A 24,377-nucleotide genomic window follows, 5' to 3' on the forward strand; every position below is an offset into this window, starting at 1 on the left:
TCATCCATTGCAACAAAGGAAGGCATATTGGATTTGGAGTCCTAGGATTTAATTTCAAATCCCAGTTTTATTCTTTATGATGTGCATGAATGAAGGAAAATCCTAATCCTCAGTTTACTAAATCTTTGATTGTATGCAAATTCAAAGCTTTGGCAAAATGCTGAATTTGAGGAAATATTGTAATTGAATTCATGACTATTCCTACAAGAAAAGTAGAGTGGAGAATAAGGATCAGGTAACACAGGCCTGAATACAGATTTCCCCTGAATTATCTAGTTCAATGAAACAAGCACTACATTTATCTTGCATTTTCAAGGAGAAAGGGTCTCCAAATCACAAATTTCATAGAAAGTTGAAGCTTACCAAAACCTAAAAAGAAAATCCTTTGCATAGAATTTTTTCTAAAATATAACTTTTTAACTCCTTAAACAGAACATATAAAATATAATTACACTTTTTTTCTTGATGAAAGTGTAATGATAATTATGAATTTCAATTATTGTCCAGAGGTACATTACAGTCATTCCTTCAGGGTTATTCTAGTGTGTAAAGTTTAGTCATTGAAGGATCAAGATGAGTGTATTTTTAGAGTTCATTTGTTTCTTTTTTGTAGTTTTTGTTTTTCTTCCTTTAATATCAGGACATCAGAGGTCCAAAGATATCATGGCATAGGGGAACAAACATCAAACACCAGACCTTAGTTTTAGGCTTACTTCCTTCAGCTACGGATATTAGGGCAGCTAAACCTCACTTAAATTTGTTTTCTGTATCACCTGTAAAATGGTGATAGCAATCCAAGACTGCTTAGTGGCATTATTATCAGGTTGATATATAAGATCAAAAGATCATAGATTTATAGTGGGAAATGATTAGAGAGACTAATTATTCTCTCCTCCATTCCCCCATTCTTTTCAGATGAGGAAATAGAGACACAAAGAGATGATGTGGTCTGCCCAATGTAATTTGAATAGTAAACTAAAGAAATGAGATTTGAACCCAGGTGTAGATAGTCCTTTTGCTCCAAAGCCAAGACTTTTCCTTACAAATAGTAAAAATGTGCTGTACAACACTATGCAAGTATCAATTGATATACATTTGACAATTTCATTATTATTTTGTCAGGAAGCCTTTGTCCTCTTTTTTCTTCAATTGTTAGGCTAGTACTATGCTCATATTTAATCTACTGTATTAGTTAGATGACGTTTTATACTTTTCAATGGCACGAAAATGAATTGCCTCTGAACAAAAACTGAAGGGCATTTTATAAAAATGTGTATTATCATACATTGGCTTTGTGAAATCTATTTAGGAGATTCGGAATAGCTAAGCTTCTCAGGTAAGTGACCTCTTTATAAGTGGCATATGCTTTAACTGGATACTGCATCAATTCTTCACTACATTCTACATGCATAGAATCAAACTATGTTTAAAGGAGCTTTGCACAATAAATCTCTATAAGGAGTATGCAGTGCATCAAATCATAATGAGTATTTAATATTATAATCAATAACTAAGCATAGGGAATGCAATTTAGAAATAGTTCAGACAAACTGGGATTTAGTGATCAATTTTACTTCGATCTAAAGTTCCTACAATCCCCTTTTTTACATTTGAACATCTCAATTATTTTATTACGCTGTATTAGCTAAACCACCCATTCTCATCAGCTGTATTTAGCAACTCATATTGAAACAGACCAAAAAAAAAAAAAAATGTCAGGAAAGAAAATCAAGAATTAGCCTATGGAAAAGCCTATTGTGAAACTTTAAGGAATTTATTTGTATGTTCTATATAATTGTAAGTTTAGTGACCATAGAACTGGCATGAGAATAAGAAGAACTGGTATCTCAATGTAATATGGAAGTATTAGAGCTGGGGTTTTTGTGTTCCTGGGGGGAGGGGAAGTCATTTGCATTAGTTTCTAGAACTCTCAGTTTTGATTCCTTCTGGGTCTATGCAGCTGGTTTATGACTGAGTGAAATATAGAGCCAGGAGAATATAATTTATTCCAACAATGGGGAAATCATTCAGAACCAGGAGCAAAATCAGAGAAATTAATTCTCTTTCCATGTATTTTCCATCTATCATGGAGATGTAGATGTTAAAATAATTTGATAATAAATAACATTTGGACTAAGTAACAAAGACACTTTCTAAAATGTTAAGTGTTTTTGGATGAAACAATACTGAAAGAGTTCAGATTGTTTGGAAATAACTTATTTATTTGATGGCATCTGGTACATGGAGAGTGACTAATATTTAGTATAAATGGCTGCCTGTTCTTTGATTTTCTTTGGATATGTTTGTTCAGGTGAATCTATGATGAGTTCAAGGTGTTCCTCCAGTGAACTTGATGAAAATTTAGGCCATGGAATTTTATTTGGAGGAATTTAAGGGATTTCCCCCAATGATGGATGTGGGTATATTCAGTGGAGCCATACTGATGAAGTATATAGAACTCTGGATGATTATTTGATTGACACTCAGGAGGTGAGACATTTGTTAAAACATCTGCTATTCTTCATGGTATTTAAAAGTGAGTCAAATGAACTAAATCTCCCAGTCTACATCACTGGCAAATGATGATATTTATTGCTGTGTGACATCACTTAAACTATATTCCTACATATGTATCAAACTCAAAAGTTGAAAAAAAAGTTCATTTCCTAGATTTCAGAATCCTCTTTAATTTTCACCTAATTAATGTAATCTCTATAATCTCAAAATCCCATATATCCTCAAAAACTTTCCTCAGGTACTTTACCTGATGATTTTTTTCCTTTCTCTCTCTTTTGGCAATTCAGTACCCAGGACTAGAATATCTCTAATTTGCTGAGATTATTGAATTCATGTGAACTTTCTCCAGTTTTACTGTTTTCCAGCCTTTCAATATAACCCTGTTAATTTAGCAAGAAACTAAATAAATGTTTAACTCCAAGATAAAAGAGTATTTGTGGGTTTTGATTTGACTTTGGGAGACTGGTACTGAAATGGGAATTTCATTTCAAAGACAAATTCCTAAACCCTTTTCCAGGGATATTTGTATTCTTTTGATGGTGCCAGAGTTTACCAAAGGATCTAGAACTATAAGTTTTTGCTCTTGTCATTTTTGGGGGACAACTTGATGATATCCTTCTGTCTGTCTTCTATCACTTTATCTCTGTGGTTTTCTTCAGGATAAAAGAAATAACCATTTTACTGTCTTTTAAGATCTTGGCACAAAAAAATGCTACTCCAGGCTTCTAATTTTGGGGATACTGTGATTGCATTCCCTAGTTAAGCACCCTCAATATCAATACTTAATGGTATTCTCTAAGCCCAGTCAGTGAAGAAAATAGGGTTGTTATCTATCAAAGCACATTTTAGTTTCTGACAAGTAAAAAGCAGCATGGGGAATGCAGTAAGGCTGAAATGAAAGCCTAAAAGAAAACTCATATAACATCTGGTGTCATTTATCCCCTCTTGGCCTTTCATAGTGTGATATGATGAGCTTGTTCTGATTTAAGATCAGATGATTTGGTTGGGAAAAATGGGGGAGGGGATTTATATGCAGGCAGGCTGGCTGCAAATTGAAATACAAAAATCTCCTGAAATAATTGGAAACACGACAGATTTTCCTTAACTGATGCCAGTGGCATCTTAGTTTTCCATCTCTCTCAGCTGAATTTGTTAAGTGCATTATCTTATTGGTTTTAAAGTTTTCATCTCACTTATTTGCAGGGGGAAATGTGAACAAATCGGTCATGATGGATTGCCTAATTTTCTGGGCTGAATAAACCAGTTTTATAAGACTGTTGATTCCTTTGTTATTAGTTAGCAGAAGCATTTATCAATTTTCTTATACATGTATATGCTACCACCTCTATCAGAGAGAAAAAAAAATGTTAACTAATGATTCAATTCTAAAACTTTCATTAGGATTACCACATAATAGTTAGTATTAAATAGAAAATGATAACCAAAGAGTTTGGAAAGGCTTTTAAAAAATGTTATCCTTTGCTTTCTCTATTTTCAGTCCAAACATAAAAATCAGTAAGAGGTAGGGCTGTCATCAGAATAGCAATTACTATACAAGAAATCATCTTTGATCAAAGGATGAAGGAAGAGGAAGAGAAAGATCATTTCCGAACCAGAAAATATAAAGCCTGTATAATCTGTTGCTAATTTCTTACAGCTTCATTTACAAGACGAGGAAGATATGAGAAACAGAATACTGTAGAAGCAGATTTTTTAAATTAAAAGATTGATTTCAAGTTCTTGGGGGAAGGGATATTGGGTAACATTATAATTAACAAGGCGAACAGTTTTTATTTGTTAATCAGAATCTTTTGAGATTTTGGTTTGATGGATATTACATATAACAATGTTTAATTAAAAACACTTCTAAATATTTTCAAGAATTCTATTTATTTATCATTTGAAAAATATATATTTGCTTGGATAAGAACCCCAGACATGTTCATCTTTACTTCTCAATTTAGCTATATAACCATAAAGATAAAAGATGATGACAATTTTACAATTTTAAAACAATGACTTATACAAGTAACTTGACACTGAATTAAGAATAATTATCTCATAAATTCAGGTATCATTTTTGATGGATGAAATGTTCCCACATTTTATTTTTCTCTCTTTTTTTTTTTTTCATCTTCTAATTGTATAACTCTCTCTTATGTTACAGAGAAAGCATCCCAGTGAATAAGGATCCTTTCCTGTGATACCCAAAAATGAGAAGAGTTACTGTGGACGAGAGAGAGAGACAGAGAGACAGAGACAGAGAGACAGAGAGAGAGAGACAGAGAAACACACAGAGACAGAGAGACACACAGAGACACAGAAAGAGACAGAGAGACAGAAAGAAAGAGAGGATTTAAAAACTTTTATGCAAGTAGACTTTACTGTGAAATGTTATCTTTTGTTAGTTCAAAGGTTCTCATAGATATAAATTCTTCACAACTGCCCTGAGGTGCTAGGGATGTAAATTGAATACTTTACAATTTGTAGACTGTTCCTACAGTAATGTGTATCTCCTCTGTGAGTGAGTGTTTGGGGATTTTTCAATTACTGGAGTCTGAAAATGTGGAGATTCTTTAGGGCAGAAAAAGCTTCTTCTCAAAGTTGAGTCGCTGATGTTCAAATTAGCTGCCAAAAGCACTATAATGATCTGTGTTCCAGATTTTGCAAAACAGGAAAAAAAATGGCCCATTTTTGTCAGGGGAAAATAACCTCTTCTAACCACAATTATGAGTAACTAAAGGAGAGGTTATGTGAGAGGGTTAAAAGTGAAATAGATTGTTATTTACTTCATACAATAAGTCAATGTTATTCCTGGAAGATTCAAATAAGCATTTTTTACTTTTTTTTTTTTTTTTTCTGGAAAGTAGTCTCCATGTGGCCAAAGGCCTAGATTTCAGAGCTTTTAAAACACAATACATTATGGTGAGGTGGGGGGATTAAAAGGTAAAGAATGATCAAATGACAAAATATTCCTTCAAATCTAGGTATATTCCATAATTACATATAGGATGTATGGTTTCCTTGTTCTTCCCCCAAATAAGGCACTTCATCTCTCAGCTTTAGGAATTTTCTCTGGTTGTTCTTCATGCCTGGAATGTTTCCTCTTCTCATCTTTGCCTCCTGGCTCCCTTGGCTTCCTTTCTGTACCTGTTAAACCCTCACCTTCCACTGGAAGCCTTTTTTTCAATCCCTGATAAGTCTAGTACCTTCTTTTTCTTCATTATTTTCTACTTATTATATATGTAACATTTTGTTCCTTTTTTTTTTTTTTTTTTTTTTTTTTTTTTTTTTTTTTTTTTTTTGCATGTTGTCTCCTCCACTGAATTGTAATTTCTTTAGGGGAGCAGGAATTATTTTACCTTTTCTTCTTTAAATCCCCTTTTGCATTTCATAATGCTTGCACAGCAGATACTTAAAAAAATGCTTATTTACTGGCCAACTAATAATCAGCCCTTCATAATGACAGCTAATAATAACAAATGATAAAAATCTACAAATGATTTCCAGTAAAAATTTTATCTAGTGCTTCAAGCCTCATATTACATCATGAATCTCCCTCCACTATTGACAAGGAGCAGAATCTTGACTTTCATCTCTCCCTTTAAGCTTGGGTTCTAATTATCAGCAAAATGTTTAAAACCTATAAGACAATGGAGTTCTGTAGAGACAATAATATGAATAACTGCATTATATAGAGGGAAAAAACACTGAATTTGAGTTATAAGGCTTAGACTTAAGTTTGGGATCAAATTTTTACTGAACTTGGGACTATAAACAAGTCTTGACCTATATTCTTAAACCAATTGTGTCACTAACTTTCAGCTTGACCTTTCTTTTTGGGGTCTCAAATCCCTTATCTGTCCAAAAAGAATGTTTATTTTACCTCCCTCACAAGGCTTTTTTGTAAGACCAGTCCTGTTACCATAGTGTTTTACTATGTAAATTTACTATATAAATAAGAATACTAATAGGATATTCCTCTGAAAATTGGAGTAAAAACCCTCAGTTAACCCATGGATCTTCTCTAGTTTTATTCATTTCTCTACTCTATTTTGTATCTAAACTTCTATATAAATACATCTTCAAAAGATGCCTTCTCTTTCTTTTCTTTTGTTCTCCTAATTCTCTAAATTCTGGCTTCTGACGTCATCATTCAAAAGAAATTATTATCTCTTAATTGTCAAATTGAGTGGCATTTTTTAGTGCTCACTCCTTTTGACCTCTCTGAAGCTTTTAACATGCTTAATCATTTTCTTGACACTTGCCTCTGTGTTTTTATGAGATTACTCTCTTTTGGTTCTCCTTCAAACCATGTGAGCACTTTAAAGTTTCCTTTGCTAGATCTTCATCTGGTTCATATTTGCTAAAGGTGAATATCCCAGAAGATTTTGATTTGGCCTTTTTTTTTTTTTATCCACTATGCAATTTCACTTGGAAATCTTATTGTGACCCAAGGATTCAATTATCATTTCTATATAGATGCCCTCTCTCATGAACTCCAATTCTCTCATTTCTAACCACCAAGTGGACATCTCAACTTTGATGTCCAATAAACTTAAACTTAGCATGTTCAAAGCTGAACTAATTAACTTTTCCCCTAAACCATTTCTTCTGTATAATTTTTCTTTGATGTAGAAAGTACCAACATACTCTAATTATACAGAATCACAATTTAAGTATTTCTTTCTTATTCCTCTTATCTAATCTGTTGCCAAGGAATGTTGATTTTCCATTCATAATGTACTACAAATAAGATCCTCTTTATCTTCTGACACTGCCATCAGAGTAGTATAAACTCTCCTTATTTCTTAGTTGGACTATTGTAATAACCTACTGGTTGGTCTCTGTCACAAGTCTCTCCCCACTTCAGCTCATATTCTACTCAACTTTCAAATTGTTAGGTTTATAAAGTGTAGATTTAATCATATTACCCTTCTACTTAAAAAATTCCATTATCTATCACTTCTAGGATCAAATATAAAATCCTGTTATTGAAAATTCTTTATAATCTGCCTTTTCCATGACAGTTCCTCACAGAAGACACATCATCTCCTCACTTCCAACATTTTCACTTGCTATTTCCCATTCCTAGAATTGTCTCTTCCCTCATCTTTGTCTCTTGGCTTCCATGAAATCACACTAAAACCTCAACATTTACAGGAAGTCTTTCCTAATTCCCATTAATCTCAGTGCCCTTCCTCACTTAACTGTCTCAAATTTACCTCGTATTTAGTTTGTTTTTATAACCTTGTTAACATGTTGTCTCCTCCATTAAATTGTGAGTTCCTGGAAAATAAGTAGTATCTTATATTGGTTTTGTTTGTTTGTGTCTTTTTATAATGCTCAATAAAAAGAACAGTACTTAGCATTTAGTAGGTATTAGTGACTGACTAATAGTGATAAGGAAGGAGAGTATAATAAAATTTTGCTGATTTGAAATAATTTGAGGAAAACTGATAAAGTATTTAAAAAAAATTCAGTGTAAATTGCTTCAAGAATATGTAGTAACTTGAATCAAGATTTTAAAAAAAGATGTTGCCACATTCATATCCTTCATTAATGAATAAAAAAGTTATATTAGTGAATAGATAAGAATGATTTGTAATTAGCATATCAATCATTTTATATGCAAAACTGTTATCACTGTACTTTTAAAGTTTGCTCTTTTGGAGCCTATGAGCCTAAGTAGGTCAAATATTCCCCTTGCAATTTTATTTATAGTATTAATTTGCTCTTTTTTTTTCCAAATAGTGCAAGCTACATCTGAATTAAATTAAATTTCAATTGATAGAACATGCTTTAAATTAATATAAATATCCCTATGCGTATGAAAAATGCATGCTTCCTGGGCTGCTTGGGTTTTATCCAACCAGTGAGAAAGTAGTAGAGTAAAACCTCAATTAACAAAAATCTAGATACAAGAAACATTCAATTAACAAGAGTTTTCTCTGTGCTTACCTTTTAGGGGGAAAAAGGAAAATCACAAGATAAAAGCTGATATTTAAAACAAAACAATAACAACAACAACATACAAACTATGGATATTTGTATGTATATGTATTTGTGATTGCCTGTGTATACACATATTCACCCAGACTTTTAATACCTTTTAAATGACTATAGCAAACAACAGGCTTATTTCTTCATTGTCCCTCAATATTCAATTGATTCAATTAAATCAATTAATAATTGGGAAAGAAAAAGTAATTGCTCTCAATCAGATTCCATTAAATCAAAGAGACAAGAAACATACCAAGCTATGTACAGAATAAATGGGGGGGGGGGAATAACAGAGAGGAGGCACTAGAATTAAGAGGGTTGGTAAAGGCTCCCTGTAGGAGGTAAGATTTTAATTGGGACTTAAAGGAAGCCAGGGAGATCAGAAGTTTGCATGTTAGAGAGAGAGCATTATTTCTGAACAGTCAGAAATAATATCCAGAATCAAGGAATGGAATATCTTTTTCATGAAACAGGCAGGGGGGCAGAGGTCTAGTGTCCCATTATATATCCCTATGAATCATAGAGTGACAAAATTGAAAGAGGGCTTCAGAGATCAATTGGCCCAGTTGTCTCATTTTACAGATGAAGAAAAAAAATGAATTCCAGAACAGTGAAGCAATTTGCTTAAAGTTGTAGAACAAATTAGAAACATATATAGAACCCTGCAAGTTAGGTGTCCTGACTTTCAGGCTGAGGCTTATATGTACAATTTCTGAAGTATTAGTGGACTGTGTTCCAAAAGTTTCTTCAAGGTTATTTTTTTTTAATCTATAATACATTTTCCCATGTGATGTCTTTCATAGAGGTTAGACTTTCTGGCCATTCTTAAATATCTTGTTTAACCTAGAATGTACCTTAAGAATAGTATCATAGAACTATGACTAGAGAATCTACCATCTAATGTAACAATATTACCTTCAACATATTAATGGATTCGTAATGCATTGTACTGATACAAATTAAAATTCATCTATGCTTTTTCATTCTCTGATTCTTGACCATATATTGCTTTGAATGTTTCTACATGCAACATGCCAGAATCTTTCCTCTATCTGTTTTTTTTTTCCTTCTTCTTGGATATCATCAGTTAGTCCATCTGTTATTCTACTCTCTGGCTAAATGACTTGTCCACCTTCTTTAGACCAGTTCTCAGGTCTAAACTATCAAGTCTATATGAAGTTGTTTGTTAGTAAAGATTTAACAACTAGTTCTATGGGGAAAAATATACCGGTGTACTTGTGAGGGAAATCTTCATTAATGGTTTCTCCATAACTTGCTTATGTCTATACAATCAGCAAAATAATAAATCAATCCCTGATTTGCAATTTGTAACTTAACATTTGGTACTCCTGAATCAAATTGAACCAGCTTTTGCCAAACTCTGGAACTGTTATAGTCCTGGGCAATTATAACCTGGAATTATGGCTAAAAGGGCTGACTGATCTGTCCTCTTGCCAATTTCAGGCTACCTATCAGCTGTACTCATGTACATAGTAGGAAAAAGAAAGCTTTCAGAGACATCCAAAAAGACAATTCCAGAGATATACAACTGTAGATGTGTTCAGTAGAGAACTATGCCTCAAAAGAACCAAGCTTAATGAAAATAAGGAGCTTGCCCTCTTGCATCAACCCAAGGCACTGGTGGCTCTGTAACTTTAGAGGTGAACTAAAAGTATGTGTGTGCTGTGTACACAAATATTTCCAGCAAATGTAAGTCATTGTTTATATTCCCTCACAATATTTCTTTGTTGTTGTTTTGTTTTGTTTCTTGTTTTTATATTTTTACATGTTGCATCTCCCTCACTGAGATGTGAAAACTTGTAGGAGAGCATACTCCTATGTACATAGATGATAAAAGATATACAATTATGAGATTCATGAGCTATGATTTTGAAAAGGTGCTATGCTATGCTCTCAGAGTTTTGCAAAACTGGGATAGTGTTCAAGGGTCTCATGTGTTGGAGACAAAAGACAGAGGTTGGGGTGGACTTTTGGGTGTTATGATGATATGAATTTTTAAAAAAGTCAACATTTGGAGGAAACTGTAGTCAAAATCAAATACAATGGTTATGATAGTAAAGTATGCTATATAATATAAGGTATAATTTTACATTATTAATAATATAATGTTTTAATAACATCAAGTATAATCTTAGTGTAAACATATATATTTCCACATATACTTGTGTAAATCTATACAAACAACATATACATGTGTTTATATTTTATGTGTGCTTATATTAATACATATATTTGTATGTATATATAATCAAAAATTTAAAAATCACATGTATTACATACAAGTAATATGCATATATAAATACACATATACATATATATGTATATATATATACACACACACAATAATATCCAGATTTGTGATTTTTTATGCTTATTTATGCATTGAACTTTTGGTAAGGAAATTCTCCCTACCAATGCATATTGATTTTTCCTCTTCAATGCATAGTCTTAGTAGGTTTCCTAGAGCCTTGAAAAAGTAAATGACTTGCCCTCATGCACACAGCTAGTATACGTCAAAGAATAGTTTTTAATTGCTCAAAACCAACATGGCAAGAGGTGGTATCCAAATTCTTTGCATATAATTTCTCTATTTTTTCTTTCATAATATAGATGATATCTATAAAAGTAGGTAGAGAACTAGTTAGCCAAACTCCAAATTTCCAAATTCTATCCCTAACCTCTGTGTTGTTTTGCATCTTTATCAATGACTTTAGTAAAGGCAGTGTTGAAAGGCTTACAAAATCATCCACTGACAAAACTGAGAGGAAGTGCTAGCATACGGGATGATTGAGTCAAGGTCCCAAAAGAATCTTGACAGGCAAGGGCAGTGGCTTGTATCTAATAAGATTAAGGTCAACAGGGATCAATGTAAAGTCTTTCCCTCAAGTACAAAATATGTGAGCTTCACCTACGTGAGATCGGATAGGAATCTACAAATACCAGTTGTTCTAAATGAGATCTGTGTATTTTAGTGGACTACAAGATCAATGGAAGTCAGTATTATGATATGACAACTTCAAAAGTGAATGGAATCTTGAACTGCATTAAGAGAAGTACAGTCCTAGAATTAGAGTGGTGATGATCCCATTGCACATTGCACTTTGCACAATTACTCATTGCACTTCACCCTGAGGAGTTTGTTCACTTCTGGGCACCATGGTTTACAAAAATCTTGCATAATCTGAAGAGTACCCAGAAGATAGTGATCAGAATCCTTATGTATATGGCATATAAGGGTAGATTGAAGTAGCTGGGCATGTATATCTTGGAGAAAAAAAAAAAAAAAAGACTCAAAGGAAGTATATGCTTGAATGCTGTCATGTGGAAGAGGGATTAGGGTTGGTTTGTTTGACTCCAGAATGTAAGGCCAGAAAAAAAAATGGGTGAAAGTTGCATAGAATTAAATATAGGCTTGATATCAGGGAAAAAAAAAAAAACATTTCAAATAATTACTTCTGTCTAAAAGAAGAAGACTAATTTGAAATCTGATGGGTTCCCCCTCCTTGGAGATCTTCTGTAAGAAGAGATTTAATATTATTTGGTGCATATATTACAATGCTAAATTCTTTGGTGTGTGAGTTAGATTAGGTGACTGCTGAGGTTCATTGTATTCTTAAAATTCTATAACTAATAGGAAGTGGGACTTAAATATAAATCTTCCTGACTCCAAAACAAGCCATCTAGTCACTATACAATCCTGCCTCTACATGTCATGTTAACAAAGTTAAAAAAAACATACTTCTTTTTGTTAGTAATTGTTCCTGTTTGTTTGTTTTTTTTTGAAATTATATTTTGTAGCAAGGGTTATTGCGATTATGTTGTGTCAAACCAAAATCTGTATCTAGCTAGCTAACTAGTTCTCTACCTACTTTTATAGATATCATCTATATTATGAAAGAAAAAATAGAGAAATTATATGCAAAGAAGAATTATTCTTTCTTCTCCTTCCAATTCCACTCAAGAATTTAAATTCTCTCACTAATATCATATCTTAAGCTATCATTGGCATAATGTAAGAAGTGAGAATAGTGTTTATTATAGAACAAACAATCATAGGCAATTTCAAGGTCTGTGGTTAGGAGAAGAAAAGAGAAGATAGAAAAAAAAATAAACAAAGTGTACTAACTGATAGAGGAAAGTATAGTTTTTATAGTTTCTTTGATTGCCCTCCAGAGTCAGTCATTTCATTGATCTTAATTTAACATGGTTTTAAGTCAGTCCAGCACTGACTGAACTACATGATAAAAGTTAATATTCATTATTGTGATCTTGAAACATAGCAAGATTTAATAATCAAAACCTATTCCAATAACCTCATTCATTAAGGGAGCAATATGGACTAATACATTTTAGGAATAGTTTCAACAAAAAATTTCAACAAAATTCCATGCATAAAAATATCTTATTCCTTACACAGTCAGGGTTAATTAAAATTTTACTTAATGGAACCTACTTTTCATGATACCATAACTCTTAAAAACTCTAGATTCTCTCTAATAATTTACCTCTCCAGAGGCTCTCAGTGAAATCTGGTAACCCAGAAAGGCAAGAAATATGTTTTCCCCCAATAGGATAAATCACAATGAAATGCATTTTTGACTACAAAGCAGCTATCAACATTTTGCACTGATATCCTTATATCACAGAAAAGATCACATAGAGATGACTGCAAAGGATCATTGTGTTATCATTCAAAAACTCTTAATTTTGTGAATTGATATTTTTGTTGATATTGAAAGTATTCTCCAATTCTTTTAAACATTTGCTACTTAAACAAACTCTTGGAAATGTGTCATTGTCTATTTACCTTTATATTATATTTCATTATATAATTGCCTTCATTCAGTTTGTCTGCCTTTGTACTGATCAGGAGGTTTTTGTGCACAGAGAGAGAATCATTCTTTTAGTCATTCATCAATAAAGCAATTCTACAAGATGGACATTCAAGTTGTTGTTTTTTTTTTTTTTGTTTTTTTGTTTTTTTGTTTTTAATCACCTGGAAAGTGACTAACAAAGAGGACAGAACTAGATCAAATAGATATTGCAGCATCTGCAAAGAACTAGCAATTCACTCACTCCTACTTTCTTGACAACACAAAATGACATGGAGTGATTGGTATTTATTTCCCAAAATTAAAGGGCAATTATTTCCTGGTATTCTTTCAGCATCTAGAAACAACTAACATCTCTGGTTAACAGATGCTAAACATAATGCTTGTCTCCCCCACCCAATTTCAAAGTCTTCTAGTCATTGTGAGTATTGTGTCATAGCATTGCTTTGCATTTCCCATGGCCTACTGTTACTAGGATTATCAGTAATTAGGATTTTCTTAGAAATTTCTCCCTGTAGGCTTATTCTGACACTGTAAATATTTAACATGGTCTCCCCCATTTTTTAAAACAGTATTTTATTTTTTTCCAATATCAGGTAAAAACAATTTTAATTTCAATTTTATATGAAATTTTAAGGTCCAAGTTTCCCCCTTTCTCCTTATTCCTACCTCCCCCAAGATAGTATGCAATTTCATATAGGTTATATATGTGCAATCATGTAAAACATATTTCCATTTTAGTCATGTGGGAAAAAATAATCAAAGGAAAAAGAACATGAAGAAAATAAAGACAGTGGAATTAGTATGCTTTCATCTGCATTCAGACTCAATTGCTTTTTCCCTCTGGTATAGATGACTCCATCATGAATCTTTTGGACTTAAATCATTGAATTGCTAAGTCAATCATAGTTTAATCACTGCACAGTATTAACAAGATAAAAAAAATAAAGTTTATTTAGTTCTAGTAAAAAAAAAAACATTCAATAGAGATGTTCAGATAAGACATTGCATTAATTCAACTGCGAATAACTTCTTGGTGTTAGATATACTATTGGTCCATGGGAAGAAGCCTCTAATTAACAGAAGTTCATAATTGCTATGGCTTTTATTTACTATTTCACTTTTGACTTTTCCTTAACTCATGAAGTCTGAAAGTCATTGACTGAACCATAGACATTTGAGTCTACCTCCAAGGAAACTGACATTGATCTCAACTTTGGTCAATGGTAAGGATGATAACATGCCATCTATGTTAAACAATCAGGAAGTGTGTACAAGTCATGTGTGTAGCTTAGAAAACTGATTCGAATGAGATGTCAAGGATTTCCTTGAACTCCAGAGAAATTTCTCTTCATTGGGAGCATTCCTGGCTTGGTATTTTGCAGTCTCTGACTCCCCATGACAGATCAGCAACCTGAAATTTTTTCTTCCCACAGGAATTTGTGGCTCAAGATCTAAAGTCTATCCCTACCTCCAAATAAAAATATCTTTAAGAGGTGATTTGAGAATGTCTGTTAGGCTTTTTTCAGTAGAATTGCTTACAATTCAAATCTCTATTTACATATCAGTTTCCTTGACTTCTTTCTTTTTTTCTTTTTTTCCCTAAATGAATCAATTTTGTCTGCTATAGCAAGGTCTGAATGGGAGAATGATTCTATGTATTTGTGCAAACATATGCTGGTCAAGACAAGCAAAGTTGATGTGAGAAATCCATAAATGGTGGAATATTTATCGCAGAGTAAAATAAGGTCATTTACACAATGAAATAGCTTATTAGGAAGGAATTAGAATCTCCCAGACATGAACACTCACAATTTACCACAAGACTTCACTATATTGAACAGACTTCATTATAAGGCAAGTCTCTCTTGAATGCCAACCAAGGGAGTTTAGTTATTGAAGTATCAAAATACTCGGTTAATCATCAAGCTATTGATAAGCTATTCCCTTTGTGTGAATCCTCAAGATGCATAATAATGAAGTTAATAATCATCACAATGTGAATTGGATTGACTCTTTAGAATATTTCTTCTTATAACCTCTTTGTTGGTAGAAGAGATCTAATTTATCAATTAGGAGAAAATAGGGACTAGCTTTTTATTCTGCTTATATCCCACTTAAAATTTTATTCACCTGTCATTAATAAGGACTATACTATTAGGTCACAAGATATTTTGAACTACTTTACTAAAAGTTAGTTATGAATACCTGTTCTATAAAATGGGTGTCCCCAAAAATATTTGGGACATCCTGGGTATATCTGTTCCTGACATATCTTATGGTTCTGTAAGGTGAGAATTGTTTTTTTTTATTAGTGAGTTTGAAACAGGAATTAGAATTTGTTTTTAAGTAGGTTGTATCTATGCAAAAAATCACAATGGAGTTTATGACAAACATTTATATACTTTCAATTATCCATTATTGGGAAATAAATGATAATAATAAATGATAAATAATAATAAATAAATAATAAACTCTCTAAATCTTGGAGTGATTGTAACATATTCCTTCATGAACTGATTTCTGTATTTTCCATTATCATCTGTGCTTCATAAATGTAAATCAGAGGGCTGAGTATGAGATGTTAACCATGTTGTTGGTGGCTATTTTCCATTTGAACTATAAATAAGTTTTGAAGATTTTTAAATATTATACTTACAAATTCTTGACATGTGACAATTGCAATACCAGTTAGATATCGTGGTACTGTGGGGAAGAGTTCCATATTAGGTGTCAGAGGAATTGAATTTCAATTCTAGCTCTGTTACTACTCTGTTACCAATTGTATAACTTGGATGAGGATTTTGGGTCTCAGTTTCCCCATCTAGAATATGAGGAGTATGGACCAAATAGTTTCTAAGATCCTGAAAGTCCACAATAGAAGTTCTTAGCAGAGTACCTGTCACGTAGTAAGAGCTTAACAAATGTTTATTGACTAACTGACTGGTAAAAGGAAATAGTCACTGCATCTAAATCAACTTGAAATCTTTATTGTCCATATGATTAAAGGCACTCTTTTTACCCAGCTTCTGTTCTTTGAAGTACTTGGGAAGTAAGGATGAACTAGATATGCAAACTTTTCTTTATATATTAATATAAAATTCAACAGATTGGTCCATGATATGCAAAGGCTAAAATTAGACCTTGCATAATTTTGTAATGATCACTTGCCAGCTTGGATTACACAAACATTTTATGACTCATTCAAGAAGAAAAATTTCAGGAAAGAAAAAAAATAGGAATGTAATTCTATATAGTCATCACATGAGGGCTCAAGGGTTTCCAAATGTGGGAGATCCATTTGAATTTTTTTTTCCCTCATCAGAATGCATGAGGTCAATATTCAAATTGCTAGCCCTATCCTTTACAGTCACACATTACATGGCTTCATTAATCTATTAAATCCTTTAAAAGAAGGAAAAAAGAATGACTGTCATATAGCTACATGAAGAAGATGATGTCCAATAATTCATTTTACTTGGGCACTGGGAAAGAACCAAGCACCAAATTTTTCAAGTAAGATATCAATAATAGAACTTTATACAATTGTTCCTCTCACATAAAACAAACAAACAAAAAACCCACAACTTTTTTTTCTTTCCTTCACAATTGGGTCAAGAAGCAGGAGCTTGTTCAGTTTTGATAGAATTGTGTATGGCCAAATACTCTCAAAAAAAAATTTTTTTAATAATAGGTGGAGAGATTACTGAAGTGCTGAGCTGTCCTGTTTCCTGAAAATGTCAGTGTTTCTCCCTGCAATTCTGTCACTACAAAGATGACATAAGCAGCCGTGGTATTGTGTTTCCTGGCAACCATCCCATTTCTTAGCTCTGGTACCAGAGAAAAGCTAGTGGGTCCTAGTCACCCTGCACAATTTCAGTGTAGCAAGCAGACAGAGGTTCAAATTTAATCTTGTTAGCACAATGAGGCAGTTTTCAAACATTGCCACAAATCAAATCATCCCTAAGGAGTCTGCAGGGGAGGGAAGGAGGAGGGGGCTGAAAGCAAGGAAGGATCTACATCAAAGATTATGGTATTCAAAAGGGCTCAAACTTTTATTCCTCTCCCCCCAATTTTTTTTTCCAACCTGACTGCTATCAGTAAGCTTGTATTGTCATGTTCCATCTTCCATTCTCTCTCTTTTTTCCCTCTCTCTCCCTCTCAACCTCCCTCCCTCTTTCTTTCCTTCCTTCCCTTCTTTCCTCCTCCCTCTCTCCCTCTCTTTCTCTCTCTTTCCCCTCTCTTCCCCTTTCTTTCCCCCTGCTCTCCCCTTTTTCTCTCATTCTTCTATTATCACTCCGTTTCTCTTTCTCTATATTTCTCTGTGTGCGTCTTTCTTTCTCTGCCTCTGTGTGCCCCCCACCTCTGTGTGTGTGTGTGTGTGTGTGTGTGTGTACATATATCTGTCTCACTCTCTTTTTTTCCCATTCCTCTCTCCTCAAACTTCGCTTCCTGTAGCATTAGATGTTGCCACTGCCCCTCCTCTCCTTTGCCCCTTCCCTCTTTGCCACCTCTGCAACAGACTTCCCTTTAAGTCAGCAGTGGGCAATGGCAGTAAAAGAACTCATCTATCTGTGACGAAAGAAGCTGCTTTGATGGTTCCCTAGTGGATGTAATTGTGCTCATTACTGCCCATTTACATTTCATCACTCGATTATCACAAATGCCTCATTACTATTGAGGAAGGCTTTCTGCAAACTATTTGCTAACCATTCATTCCTGAGCTCCTATGTCACCAGCCAAGCCCCCTGGAAGAGAAGGGGGAAGGGAGGAGCACAAGAGGGGAGGAGGTGAGAAAGGTCTTCTATCAGATTTGATTAAAGGCTGTGATTTAAATCGATATTTAATAAAGTGGCTGCTGCCACATAACACGGGCAATTCCCCATGCAGTCAGAATCATGATTTGGAGGTGCTCACCGCTGGCTCCATAACTCAATTGGGTTTTGTGCACTGGTCTGGCACCTGTGTCCCTGAGCACAGGGCCTCCAAGGTAATAGGTTTATGAGCCGATGAACAGAGCTGATAGGTTCTAAATGGATTAACTAGGTGTCTGCAGCCTGATGATGAATATATCAGGGGAGAGGGTGCAGGAAGCACTACCTCTGCATAAGCTAGACAGTGATAGGAAGTGTTGACAGACACTTTGCATGTCTATAATCCCACAGAAGGAAACACTGGCTTCCAAAGGAGATAGTAGACAATATTGCCTAACAAGCGTAGGGGTTCCAGATAGCAAAAGCCTGGTGATGGAAAAGACTAATGTGGAGCTTAACTCATCCCTGCCAGTTAGAGCCAGAATGAGGAATATTCTGCAAAATCTTGAGATATAAAGATTAAATTCTCAGCACTCCCTTTCTCTCTCCTATCTTTTCTTTCCCTTATGGGTATATGGCACAATCACCTAAATAATAGAGCTTACACTGAGGGACTCTGTATATGGTAATTAGGAAGTGAAAATAGGCACATTCTAACAATGTCACTGTGTTATTGCTTATTCCAAGAAATTTCTCAAAAATGTACAGAGAAGACTATAAAACTTTATCCCCTTATTTGGGCTGAGCACAGTGACCCCCGAAAAATTTTTTAAATTTTTTAAATGATTCTTGTTCTTCAGAAAAGAAGCATTTAAATATAGATTTATCAATATTTTAATTCAATTCAATAGGTATGTAAGTGGCTACTAATTGCAAGGAACTTTTCTAAGCACTAGAGATCAAAAAAATGACAAAAACTTTTTAAAGAAATGTTTTATTTATTTTTAATAACAGATTTTTTTTATTTTCAAAATATATGCTGACAGCTTTCAATATTCATTCTTACAAAACCTTGTGTTACAATTTTTTCTCCCTTCCTTCCTCCCATTCCCTCCTCTTAGATGGCAAGTAATCCAAAATATGTTAAATATGTACAATTCTATAATTTCCACATTTATCATAGTGCATAAGAAAATCAGATTAAAAAGGGAAATAATGAGAAAGAAAAAGAAAGAAAGCAAACAATAACAAAAAAAAGTGAAAATACTATGTTGTGATCCAAATTTGCTTCCTCTCTCTATCAAAAGTCTATTTGAATTGGCTGGAATCACCTCTTTATTGAAAAGAGCCATATCCATCAATATTGATCATCACATAATAGCAAGAAACATTTTTAAGTGTCTGCTGTTTGCCAGGCACTGGCTCAGGTGCTGTCAGAAGATAATAACCCCTAACTTCAAGGAATTTACTTACTATTGGATGTTGCAAAGGGAATTAATTATTTGAGTAGTAATGTAGTAGTTGGGTATTCTAATCAAAGTTTTTCCTACTTCTAGAAAGTATAGGTGGTCACATATATGAATTATATATGAATTCTTGTAGCCAAAAATATGGTATATATTTTGCTGTCACAATACCAGAAATATCACTATTGGTCTATTATCCTTAAGATTTAGCATTTACTACTCTCCAGACTCCCCTTTAAATTGGCTATACCAGTGAGATGGAGACAATAACTTCTGTAACTAATACAGATTCTCAAATCAAGTATATTAGTAAAACTCTTCGGGAGTCTATGCCTGAAAAAAGAAGGAAGAACAGTACAAAATGTGGTTTACAGGAAATAATGTTATTCATCCAGAGGAGTTGATTGAATAAAAGCCATGTTTCTAATAGAGGCATATCTTTAAGCATCATGGATATAAATTGTTTGGCAAATTATTTTGTGTGACCAAAACATATAATAATATAGAAAGCAAAATAGATGGGACCTTAATTTTGATAAGAGCTAGCACTAGTGTAGTTGTTTAAGATTTGCAAAGAACTTAATAAATATTTTTTTTTCCTGCAACCCTTTCAGTTAGGGACTATTATTATATCCTTACAAATGATGAAACTGATGGAATAGAGATTATATGATTTGCCTAAAGTGATATAGCTGATGAATAAGGTCTGAGTTGTTTTTAGGTCTTCTCGCCTCTAGTTCTAACCAATGTACACCTTAGTTGACTGATTTCTCTCCCAGTTATACTCTATATTTATTGGATCTTCCTGAAACTCATTGGTTGCTTTATTTTGAGGCAGAGAAGGGAAGGCAGAGAGAGATATTTCTGTGCCTAACATAGTTCCTTGAAATTAGTAGGTTTAATTCACATATTTAAAATATCCTCCTTCTTTTTGGTCTTTCCTTCTGATTGGATGACTTCAAAGAACTTCCTTTAAGGTAGGTATCAGCTCAATCATCTCTCCTTTCTTTTTGGGCTATACTTAGGATATTCTCTATTATTCTTTCTTTGATCTATTATCTTCCATGTTGCCTGACAAATACTGAGTGTTTAGTAAATACTGGCTGATAATTTAATCTAATCTAGGCTTCTTATTTTACATAGGAAATAAGAGATGCTTAACTCAGGGTTACCAGAGTAGTATCAGATTCAGAATTACAAAGTAAGGTCCTCTGAATACAAATTTAGTACTTTTCCCACCATATCACTCTGTCTCTAAGTGATTTTGGAAGCAACATTCAAAGGCTAAGACCTAAATAAAAGAATATGGTATGTGTCACTGTGTGGAACTGTTAAATGTGGAATGTTTCATGATCTAATCAAAAGTGTTGAGGAGTCAGTTCTAAATTTGGTTTGCTCTGAAAATGAGAATTTGGTTTTTGGAATGGGCATCATAAATAAGCCAAGAAATTAGTTTCAGTGCCCTGTTGGGGCTATTTTTCTATAGTATCAATAACACCTCCCAGTAATGGGACATTGCTTTTTATTGCTTTCATCGCATTTCTGAGTATGGCCAAGTGCTTACTTGGACAATTTTTCCTTAGATTTCAGTTTTCTAATACTCACTGAAAAATTAACCACATGAAATTAAAAGTGGACACAAGATGGAGACAAGTTGTCTTGACATTTTATCTGGAGGTCATACTTGAGTAGTGTGTTGACATTTTCTAAGAGAGACCCAAGGGAAGGGATATAGGATGTGTGTGTGTGTGTGTGTGTGTGTGTGTGTGTGTATGTGTATGTGTGATGGGGGGTGGCAGAGAAGAAAGAGGAACAATGTAAAGGTAAGAATGAGAAGGAAATATGCTTTGTATACCTGGGCATCAGTAATATTACTATGAACCCCCTAGTGTTTGGAGATCATTAACTGAAATTAACTTAAGAGGAAGAAATTTGTTTATGTAGCTTGAAATATGAATTTTAAATCTAGTCAGAAAACAATTAAATTTATTCAATTAATTTTCATTCTTTTCTGGACTTGGCAGTAGGGCCAGTATATGAATGTCTCATTTAGCTAAATCATTTTCAAAGACTAGCCATGCAAATTTATTTCTGAAGTTCATCAGTTTTCCCTGGTGCTGCTGATCTCAGGATAAAGCGACTTAGGAGGTTCCTCCTACTCTTTCAGGAAATCTATGTGGTCAATGTTATTTTCATAATAATAAAAGGGTATTTTGATTTCCAATGCTATAAATACTAATTAAGTCACATAAACAAAATCTCTTTTGTTGCTCCTCAATAATTTTTAAGAGTATAAAGAGATCTTGACACCAACTAGTTAAAGAAGTACTGCGCTAGAGAATCAGAATTGGGATTGGACCAATGATTTCATTGATACAAAGGACCCCCTGTGAGGGTTTCTTGCTTTTGTGGCTCTTAGAGAATTGCCTACAGACATAAGATATTAGAGGATTTGTTCAGAGTAACAGATGATTATGTCTCAGCATCAAGTCTTAAGAACTTATTGGTTCCCTAAAGACTAATAGCAAAAATGTACAATCAATAATATTAATACTATTAATAATTATACTTTACTTTTGTAAAATGTTTTAAAATAAAAAAAAAAGTTATTTTGTATTTAAACTTGATGACAACTCTGTGAAGTAGTAGATGTTATGGCTCAGAGAAGTAAAGGTACTTTCTCAAGTTCATTTGATCCATAAGTGACAGAGGAGAGACTAAGACCAGAATATAATATTATAATATTATTCTGAATTTGATCTTTAAAAAATAGAAATTAATAGATTTCAAAATATTTCCCCATTACAGTGCAACTTTCAGAGTTTGTAGAGAAAGAGGTAGTTTTTATAAATAATATGTCAAAAAGAGATAAAAATAAATACTTCTTGCACATAATTTTCATTGTTTCCCATCTTATCCTACATAGATTTATTGTGTATTAGTCTATCCAGATTGGAGAATAACTTGTCTTTGGTTTTGTCAAACTGGACTTCTTGTTGTTCTGCATATACAATATTCCATTTCTCATATCTATTGTTTTGCAACAAATGTCTGCAAAGCATCTCCTACTCATCCCCATCCTTTGAATGCCTAATTTCCTTTACTATTGCATTTAAAAACCACTATCTTCTTGGATTTTTTCCATTTCTCCCCACCTTCTAATTCATCCATGTCCCATTATCTTTTGTATATTTTGTATAATGTTCATTTTGTATGTATTTATAATTTTATATGTTTCCTTCTGTAGAATATGTTTCTTAAAAGTAGAAACTATTGCATTTTTTGTCTTTACAACCCCAGTTCCTGGAATATTGTAGTCTGTTAATGAATCCTTTTGGATTAATTGATTTGGGAAGTCATTCAGGAGAATATAAACTCTATATTTCCTCCTAAAACATTCAGGAAAAGTCAGGTTGGATAGACTAAAGTAAAGAAAAATGTCATCAACAAATTGCATGATAAAAAATATGGGCTGTTTAAATGGTGAGAGTAAAGAATGAAAGTAAGATAGCCAAATTTTTTCTATTGATACTCTTATGGTAGTAGGAGAAATGAGGGAGGCATTTTGGCACATTGTGTTTATCTACCAGTGTTGAATTTTTTGGAGGGTATCACATGTTTGGCAAGCCAAATTGGGTTATAATCTGAATGGGTTGAAATTATGACAATCCTCCAAATGCTTGAAGATAGCAGCTCTTCTCCAAAGTTTTATTTTTTCCAGACTAGATATTATCAGTTTCTTCAGATGATCCTCATATTACATGGACTTGTAGGTTTTCACTCTGGATGCTTTCTGTCTTACTAATGTGTTTTCCAAATTGTAGCAATCAGAAAAAAAAAAAAAAAGCACTTTTGACATAATCTTATAGAGCAGAATCCAATGGAACCATCACCGGCTTTTCACAAAAAATGGCTCTGCTTAATTTAACCCAATTATGAATTAGATGTTTTGTCTCACACCTTAATTTGCCAATTGTGAAAACCTAACATGGCAATCAGTATTCACCTCAGAAAGGGTAGTTCACAACAGAGTACTGGGATCAGAAGTCAGGTTGCATTTAGTTGAGTAGTGAGAAGTGTGATTGGGGAAGCTAATGAGTATAGACAGCTAGGTGGTAGACTATGAAAACTAGATTGATATAGTGCACTACGAATGTTTGTGGTAGCCCTCTTTGTAGTGGCTAGAAACTGGAAACTGAGTGGATGCCCATCAGTAGGAGAATAGCTGAATAAATTGTGGTATATGAATATTATGGAATATTATTGTTCTGTAAGAAATGACCAACAGGATGATTTCAGAAAGACCTGGAGAGACTTACACGAACTGATGCTGAGTGAAATGAGCAGGACCAGGAGATCATTATATACTTCAACAACAATACTATATGATGACCAGTTCTGATGGACCTGGCAATCCTCAGCAATGAAATCAACCAAATCATTTCCAATGGAGCAGTAATGAACTGAACCAGCTACACCCAGAGAAAGAACTCTGGGAGATGACTAAAAACCATTACATTGAACTCCCAATCCCTATATTTATGCCCACCTGCATTTTTGATTTCCTTCACAAGCTAATTGTACAATATTTCAGAGTCTGATTCTTTTTGTACAGCAAAATAACGTTTTGGTCATGTATACTTATTGTGTATCTAATTTATATTTTAATATATTTAACATCTACTGGTCATCCTGCCATCTGGGGGAGGGGGTGGGGGGTAAGAGGTGAAAAATTGGAACAAGAGGTTTGGCAATTGTTAATGCTGTAAAGTTACCCATACATA

Source organism: Sarcophilus harrisii, chromosome 1, assembly GCF_902635505.1.
Source record: "Sarcophilus harrisii chromosome 1, mSarHar1.11, whole genome shotgun sequence".
In the NCBI taxonomy this organism is placed as follows: domain Eukaryota; kingdom Metazoa; phylum Chordata; class Mammalia; order Dasyuromorphia; family Dasyuridae; genus Sarcophilus; species Sarcophilus harrisii.